This window comes from Spermophilus citellus (genome assembly GCF_964194105.1).
Source record: "Spermophilus citellus genome assembly, chromosome: 4".
In the NCBI taxonomy this organism is placed as follows: Eukaryota; Metazoa; Chordata; class Mammalia; order Rodentia; family Sciuridae; genus Spermophilus; species Spermophilus citellus.
Window position 1 is genome coordinate 225,762,835 of NC_138185.1, and position 12,142 is coordinate 225,774,976.

The window sequence follows — 12,142 nt, forward strand, 5'->3', positions numbered from 1 at the left end:
CTGAATAACAAAGGCTCAGATTTAAAAGAGAATATTCTAAATATTGATTAGAATTTTGAGTTTTTTAAAAATAGCATACAAATATATTTTCATCTATTATGCAGATTTTGTTGTATACTTTTATAACTAATACTGAAATCTTTAAAGCCAGAAAATATCACCAGGCACCGGGCATGCACCAGTAGTCCCAGCTACTCAGGAGACTGAGACAGGAAGGTTGCTTGAGCCCAGGAGTTTGAGGCCAGCCTGAGCAACATAGATAGAACCTGTTTCTTAGGGGAAAAAAAAAAAATTAAGAAGTGATAATTTTGTCTTCTCAAGATGGATGTTTTAATGACATAATGCATATAAAAGAGCTTTGTAAACTGCAAACATTCTATTGTAAGGTATTTTGATAAGTGTTTATATATTACTATATATTACCAATGGATTCCTAGTGGTTACTTATATTCTGGTAATTTTAAAGCTGTGTTGCTCTTAGTGTGTAGAAGGTGGGGAAGAACATAGACTTGATCTTACACTAAAAATGGTACTGGCGCCTGGGCTGTGGCTCAGTGGGAGGACATTTGCCTGGCACATATGAGACCCTATGTTCAATTCCCAGCACTGCAGAACATAGAAATAAAAACAAAAACAGTGTTAAAACAAGTAGTTCTTTGTGGTCTGCAGCCCAGAGTGGGCATTAAGGTTTCTTAAGATAGCCCTGGGACAGATTCTGAAATTCTAATCCTTTGTGGGTTTTTCTAGGTGGTTTTCTTTTTTGTTGTTGTTTTGTTTTGTTTTGTTTGTCTTTTAAGTTGTAAATGGACACAAACCTTTAATTTAAATCAAACCCAGTGCTGAAGATTAAACCCAGCACCTCATGCATGCTAGGCAAGTGCTCTACTGTTGAGCTACAACCCAGCCCTAGTCCTTTGTTTTGGAGAGTAAATTTTACCTGTTTGCTCAAACTTTAATTTCTTCATATATTTAAGAATTTAATATTAATAAGTCATTTAAGGGCTACTAAAATGTAGTATTCAGAATTCAAATTACCAGGTTTAGTGGGGACTCAACTCAGTATTCTGTGGTGTTAGAAATCTTCCCCAACTCATGTGTGCCTGGAGAGAGACCTGGACCTCTATAGCAATTTTCCAAGAAGTTCTATCCTATGGTTGTGTCAGGTTGGCTGTGGTCTTTCCTTCCTCATGCTTTGCTTGCTTGCTTTTTTCATTATTTTTGCTCCTAGTTTTTAATTGCAGTTATTCTTTATTATTGCAAATTACTCTAGATTACACCATTATTATTTTTAGTATGTGGGAGGTTATCTTGTTAGCCCAATAGTGTGTTTATGCATATTTGTACAACATTAATTTTGGCTTATGATAATCTAGTAATTAAAACTTTTAAGATTAGTTTGTGGTATAGTTGAAGTACAAACTATCCATAGAAGACTTATCCCAAAGCTTGATCTATTCAAGTCATAAACTTGATAAGTAAAATATATTCAGTTTATAAGGCATTATTTTAAATCATGTGTACATTCTTCTCTTGTAAATTACTTACACGTTGACTTCAAATTCTTTTCCTTCTTTTTTTTTTTTTTGGTCCTGGGGATTGAATTTAGGGGCATTTGACCACTGAGCCATATCCCAGCCCTCTTTTGTATTTTATTGAGAGACAGGGGGCTGGGGATGTGGCTCAAGCGGTAGCGCGCTCGCCTGGCATGCGTGCGGCCCGGGTTCGATCCTCAGCACCACATACCAACAGAGATGTTGTGTCCGCTGAGAACTAAAAAATAAATATTAAAAATTCTCTCTCTCTCTCTCTCTCTCTCTCTCTCTCTCTCTCTCTCTCTCTCCTTAAAAAAAAAAAAAAAAAAAAAAAAAAGAGAGAGACAGGATCTCACTGAGTTGCTTAAAACCTTGCTGTTGCTGAGGCTGGCTTTGAAATTACTATTCTCCTGACTCAGCCTCCTGAGCCGCTGGGATTACAGGCATGCACCCCTGCGCCTGGCTCAAATTCTTTTTCATTAATTTCTTTTCCATAGGAAAATAGTAATAGGATAGTATACACAGGTGTTCTGACAGCTTATTTTCTTTTCTTGGCACCATTCACAATTGTATCTCACTCGCACCAGAAACATTTCTCCCTCTAGATAGTGATTTAAAGCCCTGGAGCAGCCCTAGAAGATACATTGACTTTAAGGAACATTCTGCTAGCAACAGCATGAAGTTCATTTGCACTACTACTACTAGAGGATGTGCACGGGTTGAGTCATTCAATATTTGAACATACATGTTAAAATAGTATCAAGTTCACAATATTAGGCTGGTACATTGAATCATGTGCCTTTATTCAAAGCATATAAATAAACCTTAGTTGAAGCATATTTGCAATTTGATGTTGTCCCACACTTGAGTCTTTTCATTTTTCCCATTTTTCCAGCTATTGAGTTAAGAAACAGTAGATTCTATATGTGATTTCTTTTTCCCCCACTGTTTTTGTACTTTTCAACTTCTGACTACTATTATTGGGATACTATTCTGTTCATAAACATCTTTTCAGCCATCTTTTAAAGAATTCTGTAATGTTGTATACCTGCAATGGTTTTGGAAACATCAGGAATAACAAAAACATTAGTCTAAGTTATTTTTAGCTTCAATTTAATTATATTAGGTATTTTTGCTGGGTATTACCTTATTAAATCCAAGTTTCATTAAAAAGCAAATCATGGGGGCTGGGGTTTTGGCGCTCAGCGGTAGAGCACTCTCCTAGCATATGCAAGGCCCTGGGTTCTATCCTCAGCACCACATAAAATAAATAAAATAAAGGTATTGCGTCCAACTACAACTAAAAAATAAATATTTATTTTTTTTAAAAAAGCAGATCATGGCTCATTTCAAGAAAATGTATATACCTATTCAAAAATGCTAGACTTTATTAAGACATGTCAGAACACTTAGGGTAACCCATCTGAAGTTCCTAATAATGTCTTTCAGTCTTGGGAGTAGACTGACTGTTAACACAAGAGTGATGCTTTGGAGCATGCAAAGCATCAATACAAACCCAGGCTTCAGCCTGCCTAGCTGTGTGTTAAGCCACTGACCTCCCTTTGTCTTCATAATAACGCCTTAGAGGGTTGTAGTGAGAAGCAAGTTAATATATTAAGCCCATAGTAGAGCTTAGAATAATACCTGGCACATGATAAGGACTCTGAGTGTTTGACATTATCATGTGCTCAGCTAAATAATTGGTTTTCATTGCTTGGTTTCTGCAGGATGGAGAATGTTTTTTGTTTAAAAATTTCCCCATCATAGAAAGTAAGTAAAGCTTAATCATTGAATGGTAGATTCTAGCTAGGTCTCTTTTGTAGGAATTAGCTGTACTAATAATAACAATTGTTAACATTTGCACATTTAGTCTGTGTACAGACTGAGCACTGTTATTTTACTTGTATTACTCATTTATAACTTCATGAGGTCAATTCTGTTCTTCAGTAAAGGGAGCCAGGGAGATGAAGTAACCTCTCTGAAATAGAACTCCACCTATGATAGGTGAAGTTGGCATTGAGTCAAGCAGGTTTGTTCAGTTGAGATGTTAGAGAACAGACAGTGAGTGACATGCTGAATCATTAGCATAGGAGCTCATTGCTGTTAGATAATGTGCCCCTCCCCTGTCCTTACTCTTACAAACCCTGGATTTTTCACGTTAATTAGTCTGATAGACATCTTTCTTCTCTACCTTTGTTAGGTAGATATCATTGCAATTTTCATTTTCCACTGGGGAAACAGACAAAGGAGTTGATGTAGTCAAGTCCTCTAGCTAGTAAATATTGGAGCAAAAATAGAAATCTTGGATTGACTCCAAAATGTGAACTTTTTCCACTCCCTTATGCTGCCTTACCATAATTAATTAAATTTCTGTAATTCAGGATTTACAGAAAGTTTGATGGGAAATGACTTGAAGCTTCCTATTGAGTAGCTATAAAGAAGTTCATTAAGGGGCTGTGATTATACCTCAGTGGTAGAGTGCTTGCCTCAAATGTGTTTAATCCTCAACATGACATAAAAATAAATGAATAAAAGTATTGTAGGCCAGGTGTGGTGGTGCATGCCTGTAATCCCAGCAGCTCGGGAAGCAGAGGCAGGAGGATCGTGAGTTCAAAGCCAGCCTTAGCAACTTAGTGAGGCCCTAAACAACTCAGCGAGACCCTGTCTTTAAATAAAATATAAAAAGGGCTAGGGTTGGGGCTGGGGATGTGGCTCAAGCCACATTGTGTGTTCAAATCCAGCCTCAGGGGCTGGGGATGTGGCTCAAGCGGTAGCGCGCTCACCTGGCATGCGTGCGGCCCGGGTTCGATCCTCAGCACCACATACCAACAAAGATGTTGTGTCCGCCGAGAACTAAAAAAATATATATATATATTAAAAATTCTCTCTCTCTCTCTCTCTCTCTCTCTCTCTCCTCTCTCACTCTCTCTTAAAAAAAAAAAGGGGGGCTAGGGTTGTAACTTAGTGATTCAGCACCCTGGGTTCAATCCCCAGTACCAAAATAAATAAATTAATAAAGGTATTATTTTAAAAAGAAGAACAAAAACATTAATAAAAAGAACAAAAACATCAAATTTGGGGAATATTTCAAGTATTTAACAGGGGCTTGTCCCCTTCCCCTTCTAAACACTGCAAAAACCATGTTTTTATCCAAGTTTGTTTATTCACTCATTCATTTAGACAGTAAGCCCCTGCTGTTGTGCCCTGTACTGTTCCGTGTGCTATGGATATAACATTGAACAAAATGAAGTACCTGCTTTCGTGAAATAGACATATCAAAAGGGAGCAGCAGTAAACACACATACAATGTCATGTTAGTGGTATGAAGAAAAATTTAGTAGGGTGCATTAACTATATAATTTTTTTCTGTAGTCTAAATGTTTCCATGTCTGGGGCCTTGCTGGCCCTTCCCAGGGAGAACTAATTCCTAGAGATAACCAACTATTGCCCTTTGTGTGCTTTTCAGATGTAAACCAGCTGATTCAGAGCTTGTGCTTCAAAGCACCAGTCCTCTATCTGGCTAGTGCACTCCCAAAGGCAGTATTCCTTTGCCCTAATCACCCCAGGCCAGGCACCAGGTAACCAAAGACAGCTCCTGCACCCCAGAGCCTGCTTAGAGTTTTACTCTGCCTTGCCTTTCCCACAGAAATTGTAATAAAGGCCTTCTAAGTGGGAGATGTGGCCCTGTCCAGAGACTTGCCTAGCATGCCTGAGACCCTGGGTTCCATTCACAGCAAGACCCTTTCTTGGCCTTGCTTTTCCCTGGTACCTTCTGCCTCCCGACTCACCTTGGTGCTTTTTTGCTCCTTACATGATATGGTGGGTCCCCACCCTCTGGAAACTATAAGAAATTGTCTTTTCAATGACAGTTTTGCCCTGATCTATCAGCCTCAGATGAAAAGTAGGGGCATCCTCTTAGAAACCCATTTAGGAAGCGCCCTTGTCCTCCCGAACCAAGTTGTGTGAGACTCCGATGAGTCAGATAAGTGCAGCTGGCTCAGGGTCAGCCCATGTGATGTACAGTAAGACTCTATTAGGTCTTGAGAGACCCAAAGAGTTTTCATCAGGTGAACAGGAGAGGAAAAAGACCCTGCAGACCTCACTGCAGGGCTTGGCACAGGAGTTTTGGTAAGGTGCAGTGAAGGATTGCATGTAGCCTGAAGAGCACTAACCACAGGACATAGAGGTCCTGATTCTGTCTTCTGGTACAGAAACTTAATTATCACTACCCTATGATACAGTACGGGGGGTTTAAACAGTACGGGGGGTGCAGGGACTGAACCCCAGGTTCTTTACCAGCCCCTTTTTATTTTGAGACAGGGCTTCACTGAGTTGCTGAGGCTGGCCTCAAACTTGCTATCTGCCTGCCTCAATCTCTGAGTTGCTAGGATTACAGATGTGCACCACCATGCCTGGCCCAGCTTTTTAAAAAAACTGGAATCACCTAATTAACAGCAAGAAATCTGGGGGCTGGGGATGTGGCTCAAGCGGTAGCGCGCTCGCCTGGCATGCTTGCGGCCCAGGTTCAATCCTCAGCACCACATACAAACAAAAATGTTGTGTCTGCCGAAAAACTAAAAAATAAATATTAAAATTCTCTCTCTCTCTCTCTCTCTCTCTCTCTCTCTCTCTCTCTCTCTCTAAAAAAAAGAAATCTGTAATGTTAATAAAATAATTGATTTTAAAGAAATATTTTTATTGACGGCTGGTTTATCGGCCAGCCTTATGCACATCCAGGGATGATCCTTCCCACAGCATTTTGTTCATTGTTCAGTAGCTTTGTTGTTGGACAGTTCCTCCCTTGCTTGAGACCAGTATCTGTCTTCTAGAAACTTCTGTAACACTGTTCTCTCTTTTGCCATTTGGAGGTATAGAGGCTAAATTTATTATCCCAACATGGCCAGCCTGTTGAGGTTGCTATTTTGGTTTTCTTGATTTCCCCTTCTCCCAGAGAGATAAATAGCCTTAGCCTTTTGGCCAACAAAGGAGTTGCCCTCAACATAGGCCTAGTTTATTCCATATTTACACTTTTTTTTTTAACCTGAGTTTGATGATTTTTAAATTTTTTTTTTTTAGGGGGGGAGGGATAACTAGGAATTGAACCTAGGGGCATTTAACCACTGAGCCACATCCCCAGCCCTTTTTATTTTTTGAGACAGGCTCTTGCTAAGATGCTTAGGGCCTCACTCAGTTGCTGAGTCTGGCTTTAAACTTGAGATCCTCTTGCCTCAGCCTCCTGAGTCACTGGGATTATAGGCATGTGTCACTGTATATGTGTATAGGCATGTGTCACCGGCCTGAGTTTGATGATTCTTGCTAAGATTAATTGGCGGAGACAGTGCTGGGGATGTCCTCACACATTAGGGCAAGCACCCTGATGAATCTTTTATATTAGCTGTCACAGTTTGATCCTGTCTAAATTGAATTATTTAAATATAATTAAAATATTCAACAAGGCAGGAACAAAGACATGTCAGTGGAGAGTCTATCCTTTCAAATTAAGACTGATGACCTAGTAATGAAATATGTTGTATGTTTGAGTATATTTGAGTAGGATGGAACCACTATTCTTTCTTTCTTTCTTTCTCTTTTTTTTAATGAAGCTGGAGATTGAACCCAGGGCCTCATGCATGATAGGCAAGCACTGAACTATAACCCCATACTTTATAAATTTTATTTTCAGACAGGGTCTCCCTAAATTGCCCAGGCTGGCCTCAAACGTGAGATTCTTTTGCTTTGGCCTCCCAAGTAGTTGGTATTACAAGCATGTGCCACCATGTCTGGCCTTCGCCACTATTCTTAAATCTAAACTTCTAGTGAGAAAGAAAGGAAAAAATCCCTATGTTTTTAAGAATGTTACCAAATTTACTAAAGAAAAAAATTACAATTAAGCATAAGGATATGCAGGATACACAGTAGGGTGCCATATGTAGTTTTTTTTTTTTTTTTAAGCATTATTGACTATAGATCTCTTCCCATCAGGGTCTTCTGTGGGGAGAGCCTACTTATACTCACTTAACTCTTCTTTTTAAGGCTGATATTTTAGAGCCACCGTTGGTGTTTGGAGCTCTGTAGCTTTAGTGGCCTTTTTTGGCATTCTAGGTTTTTTTTTTTTTTAAACTGGAGATTGAATCCAGGGGCACCTAATCACTGAGCCACATCTCCAGCCCTTTTTATTTAGAGACAGGGTCTCGCTAAGTTGCTAAGGTTGCCTTTGAACTTATGATTCTTGTGCCCAACTCTAGGGGATCTTATTTGTGGTACAATTAGGGAATTGTCTGATTTAAAGGCAGAGAGAACCAGTTCATGCTTTTTCTGGGGTCTACAGTATAATTACTTGTACTGCTGCCGCCTCTGGGGTATTTAGGGCACTGTTGCTTCAGTTTTCTTAAACCAGTAGTTTTTAGCCCTTGCTGTGCATTGGAATCATTTGTGGAATTCAGTGGTGGTGGGGGGGGGGGGCAAAAAGAAGTGTTTCCCTCACAGCTCTGGTACTTTCCTCCCTAGAGGTCCTGGCTGGGTAGTTGGGAGGGGTGTGGTGATACCAGTGCACAGTCAGGTGAAAGTGGCCCCTGGACTGCCCACAGTCCCCAGATCTGAACACCTCACTTCTTCCACTAGGCAGCCAAGGGACCTGAGCCTCACAGACTGCCTCCACTCCACAGCTAAATATTCCCTACCTCCCGGAACTGTCGGGAACACTGTGACACCTGGCTCCTAGATGCCTTTTCCCATCAGTTGAAGCTCAGGTCATTTGGGGAATCTCAGTCTTTCTTCTTACCCCCCTCTTTCCTTTTCTTATGTTGACTTTTAGCAAGCCAGCAATTCAGATTGTTAACTGAAGTAGTTAAAACAGTCCCTGCCTATTATTTTCAATCCAATGTCTGCCTTTGGGTCATTTCGGTGAATCTGACAAAGTAATACAAATAGGGGATGCTAAGATACACTCCTTAAATGTATATCCTTAAAGTACTGAGTATAAAAATGTGTGGTTTATTACTTTTGGATTTCTCAAGAGGTATTAGAAATGGAAGAAAATCATCTTCAGTGTTGCCCCTTCTTTATAGGGAACTGTTAAATTGGTTGCCAGACTTATTTTCTTTTGGCAAGAAATAATATAGCTTGCTATTTAAAATAGTTTATGAAATTTAAATTATTAAAATTTGTTTTATAGATAGTATTCTTTATTATTTTAGAAAAGTCATCAAAGAACAAATTTTTTTAAGTGAGTTAAACAGCATAGCATGGACCCATTTGCAACCTGCCCCCACCAAAAAAACAAACAAAAGAAAAACAGGCACTGAGTAAGACTTTGGAACCAGGAGATTACAGCAGTGACATCAGCTAGAATCCCCATCCTGTATCTAGGGCTCGTTGTGTGCAGATCCTGTTCCATGCCCTCTGCATGGTGTATTCCTCCACTGCCAGGTGACAGGACCATGGATTCCAGTCACCTAGATTCAGAGAGTGGTGGCAACCAGGCTGGGACCAGCTACTATGGGTCCAGAGGTAAACTTCTTCATAACTATACATTCAACCTGCCCCTCTGAATGTCCTTTTCACAGTAGTCCTGTGAAATAGTTATTTTATTAATCTGTTTTGAAGATGGGTAGGTTGAAGCTCTACAGTTTTGAAGCTTGTTCAGTACCCAATGAGTACATGACTGAGCAGAATCAGACCCTAATCCTAACTCCACATAGCTTCCTTTGCCATGATCATCTTCCCTATGGCAGAACTGAATTGACATGCAGCTCACATGTGATAGATGTCCACTGAAATCTGTTTGTTTTGTTAGTACCAAATTTATTTTCATACTAAATTAATTCTCCTGGTGTTGCACTGATTGTAGGAAGCTTGACCACCAGAACATCGGTTTTGAAGGATAGAATTGCAAAGTTTGTCTTTGAACTATTTGATCATGAAAAAAAAAAAAAAAACAACTTTGCTGCTATTCTTTTTTGGTACTGGGGATTGAACCCAGGGGTGCTTTACCACTGGGCCACACCCCCAGTCCTTTTATTTTGAGACAGGGTCTCACTAAGTTGTTTAAGACCTCACTAAAGGGCTGGGGATGTGGCTCAAGCGGTAGCGCGCTCACCTGGCATGCGTGCAGCCCGGGTTCGATCCTCAGCACCACATGCCAACAAAGATGTTGTGTCCGCCGAGAACTAAAAAAAAATAAATATTAAAAAAAAATTCTCTCTCTCTCTCTCTCTCTCTCTCTCTCTCTCTCTCTCTCCTCTCTCTCTCCTCTCTCACTCTCTCTTTAAAAAAAAAAAAAGACCTCACTAAATTGCTAGGCTGATATCTTCTTTTTTTTAAATAATTTTATTTTTTTATTGGTTGTTCAAAACATTACAAAGCTCTTGACATATCATATTTCATACATTAGATTCAAGTGGGTTATGAACTCCCATTTTTACCCCAAATACAGACTGCAGAATCACATCAGTTACACATCCACATTTTTACATAATGCCATATTAGTAACTTGTATTCTGCTACCTTTCCTATCCTCTACTATCCCCCCTCCCCTCCCCTCCCATCTTCTCTCTCTACCCCATCTACTGTAATTCATTTCTCTCCTTGTTTTTTTTTTTCCCATTCCCCTCACAACCTCTTATATGTAATTTTGTATAACAATGAGGGTCTCCTTCCATTTCCATGCAGTTTCCCTTTTCTCTCCCTTTCCCTCCCACCTCATGTCTCTGTTTAATGTTAATCTTTTCCTCCTGCTCTTCCTCCCTGCTCTGTTCTTAGTTGCTCTCATTATATCAAAGAAGATATTTGGCATTTGTTTTTTAGGGATTGGCTAGCTTCACTTAGCATAATCTGCTCTAGTGCCATCCATATCCCTGCAAATTCTATGATTTTGTCATTTTTTAGTGCTGCATAATACTCCATTGTGTATAAATGACACATTTTTTTTTTTATCCATTCATCTATTGAAGGGCATCTGGGTTGGTTCCACAGTCTAGCTATTGTGAATTGTGCTGCTATGAACATCGATGTGGCAGTATCCCTGTAGTATGCTCTTTTAAGGTCTTCAGGGAATAGTCCGAGAAGGGCAATAGCTGGGTCAAATGATGGTTCCATTCCCAGCTTTCCCAGGAATCTCCATACTGCTTTCCAAATTGGCCGCACCAATTTGCAGTCCCACAAGCAATGTACAAGAGTACCCTTTTCCCCACATCCTTGCCAGCACTTGTTGTTTGACTTCATAATGGCTGCCAATCTTACTGGAGTGAGATGGTGTCTTAGGGTGGTTTTGATTTGCATTTCTCTGACTGCTAGAGATGATGAGCATTTTTTCATGTACTTGTTGATTGATTGTATGTCCTCCTCTGAGAAGTGTCTGTTCAGGTCCTTGGCCCATTTGTTGATTGGGTTATTTGTTATCTGATTGTTTAATTTTTGAGTTCTTTGTATACTCTGGATATTAGGGCTCTATCTGAAGTGTGAGGAGTAAAAATTTGTTCCCATGGTGTAGGCTCCCTATTTACCTCTCTTATTGTTCCTCTTGCTGAGAAAAAACTTTTTAGTTTAAGTAAGTCCCATTTGTTGATTCTTGTTATTAACTCTTGTGCTATGGGTGTCCTATTAAGGAATTTGGAGCCCGACCCCACAATATGTAGATCGGAGCCAACTTTTTCTTCTATCAGACGCAGAGTCTCTGATTTGATATCAAGCTCCTTGATCCATTTTGAGTTAACTTTTGTGCATGGCGAGAGAAGGGGATTCAGTTTCATTTTGTTGCATATGGATTTCCAGTTTTCCCAGCACCATTTGTTGAAGATGCTATCCTTCCTCCATTGCATGCTTTTAGCCCCTTTATCGAATATAAGATAGTTGTAATTTTGTGGATTGGTTTCTGTGTCCTCTATTCTATACCATTGGTCCACCCGCCTGTTTTGGTACCAGTACCATGCTGTTTTTGTTACTATTGCTCTGTAGTACAGTTTGAAATCTGGTATCGCTACACCTCCTGATTCACACTTCCTGCTTAGAATTGCTTTTGCTATTTTTGGGTCTTTTATTTTTCCATATGAATTTTATGATTGCTTTATCTATTTCTACAAGAAATGCCGTTGGGATTTTGATTGGCATTGCATTGAACCTATAGAGAACTTTTGGTAATATCGCCATTTTGATGATGTTAGTTCTGCCTATCCATGAACAGGGTATATTTTTCCATCTTCTAAGATCTTCTTCAATTTCTCTCTTTAGGGTTCTGTAGTTTTCATTGTATAAATCTTTCACCTCTTTTGTTAGGTTGATTCCCAAGTATTTTAATTTTTTTGAGGATATTGTGAATGGGGTGGTTTTCCTCATTTCCAGTTCAGAAGATTTGTCGCTGATATACAGGAATGCCTTTGATTTATGCGTGTTGATTTTATATCCTGCCACTTTGCTGAATTCATTTATTATAGGCTGATATCTTTAACTTGGGATTCTCCTGCCTCGGCTTCCTGAGTTGCTGGGATTACAGGCTTGTGCTACCAAGCCCAGGCACTGCTACTCTTAATGTTCAAAAAACATGCTTCATGGGCTGGGGATGTGGCTCAAGCAGTAGTGCGCTCGCCTGGCATGCATGCGGCCCGGGTTTGATC

The 12,142-nt window shown here is 39.8% G+C and overlaps 1 protein-coding gene across 14 annotated transcripts in view; it reads left to right on the forward strand.

Moving 5' to 3' along the window:
* The window catches only part of MARK3 (microtubule affinity regulating kinase 3), a 109,782-nt gene that overhangs the window by 40,336 nt on the left and 57,304 nt on the right, over nt 1-12,142 (forward strand). The window lies entirely within an intron of this gene.